Genomic DNA, 1,881 nt, shown 5'->3' on the forward strand with positions numbered 1-1,881 from the left:
TAGAAACAGGAGAGTTAATAGCCCTCATAAGTAAGGAGTAGATGATATGCAAGGTCCTTGCCAATACTAAATTTATAATTCTATGACTTATCTAGAGAACTTTTTCCTAGAGTTTAATAACTCTAGGAGCCAACCCAATCTTTTTTATCTCAGTGATATTTTCTCTTGACAGCCAAAATCTCTGCAAACTAAACACCCAAATAACAGGACTTCTCTCTGAGTCCACTGGCAGATTCTGGGTTGTTTGGCAGATAATACTCCCTGGCAACCTAGAATTCCCATGTTCTAGGAAAGGTAAATGTTATTGATGGCTGGCCCACAGGTCTCCATTCAGAAAGAGTCTAAGGATTGATGATGGATCTTTTTATTACATATGCCAGAGCTGAAGTGACCAATTTTAGAACTTCATCTTCCTTCCAGTGCCAAGATGGAGGAATGAGGAAGGACCCCTCAGAAGCACTCTCAGATTCTCCTCCAAACAACTAGAAAATGACCTCAGAATTGGTCTCAGCATAGGGAAGCAGCAGAAAAGGTCTGTCTCACTGGGGTGGGAGGGGAACAAGGTCCAAGAACAGCAGCAGCAGCATCAGTAGCAGCAGCCAGCCTCATGGCAGGGACCCTGCAGCAAGCCTCTAAGCCTGGGACAATCCACCAGTGAGGCCCCACCCTCCTGCAAACCAGCAGCCCCCTAGGCAGGTGTAGCCCAGCAAGGCCTCACCCCAGGGATCCTACTCCCAGCACAAGACACCAGCTACGCCTTGAGCCCAATGTTGACCAGCAGCGAGACCCTGACCCTGGGGCCTACTGGTAGAGAGACCCAGTTTCTATAGAAACCCACCAGCAGGGCCCCACCTTTGGGGCAGACCAGCAACAAAATCCCTCCTCCTGGGCTAGCCCCCCAACAGACTTTTTTACCAAAGCAACCCAACAGCAAGGTCCCACCCTAGGAACAGTCCAGCAGCTAAACCCCCCATACAGGGGAAGCCAACAGGGAGGCCCCACCCTGCAGCCAGAAGTGTAGCCTACCCTCTGGAGAAAGCAAGAAGCTAATCCCTGAAGTGCAGCAAAAGCCCCAGTGAAAGACCTAGATCCTTAGAACAAAAAGCTTTGGACAGTGCAGGACCAGAGTCCAACTCTTCCATAAAAACACCAAGTTGCAAAAAGGGTAGAAATAGTGAGCAAAAAACAAAAAGAGCATGACTATCGGAAGTTACTATGGGAGGATCAAGGCATAAACGTAGAAGAGGACAATAGTGTCAAAATGGCTATCTGTGAAGCCTCAAAGAAAAATGTAATTTGGTCTCAGGCCCAAAAAGAATTCTTGGAAGTGCCTAAAAAGGATTTTAAAAAACAAATTAGAGAAGTAGAGGAAAAATTGGGAAAATAAATGAGAGTAATGCTGGAGAATCATGAAAAAAGAGTAAATAGTATGGGAAAAGATATACAAAAATTAACCCAGGAAAATTACTTCCTAAAAAATAGAATTGGCCAAATGGAAAAAAAATAGCACAAAAGCTCATTAAAGAAAACAATTCCTGTGGCCAAGAATTGGAAATTGAAGGGATGCCCATCAATTGGGGAATGGCTGAACAAGCTGTAGTATATGAATGTAATGGAATACTACTGTGCTATAAGAAATGATGAGCAGGCAGACTTCAGAAAAACCTGGAAAGACATTTATGAACTGATACTGACTGAAGTGAGCAGAGCCAAGAGAACACTGTACACAGTAACAGTCATATTGTGCAATGACTAATTTTCATAGACTTAGCAATACAAGGATCTAAGACAGCTCCAAAAGACTCAGGATGGAAAATGCTATCCACATCCAGAGAAAGAACTATGAAGTCTGAATGCAGATCAAAGCATACTATTCCCCCC

This window comes from Vombatus ursinus, unplaced genomic scaffold, assembly GCF_900497805.2.
Source record: "Vombatus ursinus unplaced genomic scaffold, bare-nosed wombat genome assembly UNPS02014821.1, whole genome shotgun sequence".
NCBI classification, from domain to species: Eukaryota; Metazoa; Chordata; class Mammalia; order Diprotodontia; family Vombatidae; genus Vombatus; species Vombatus ursinus.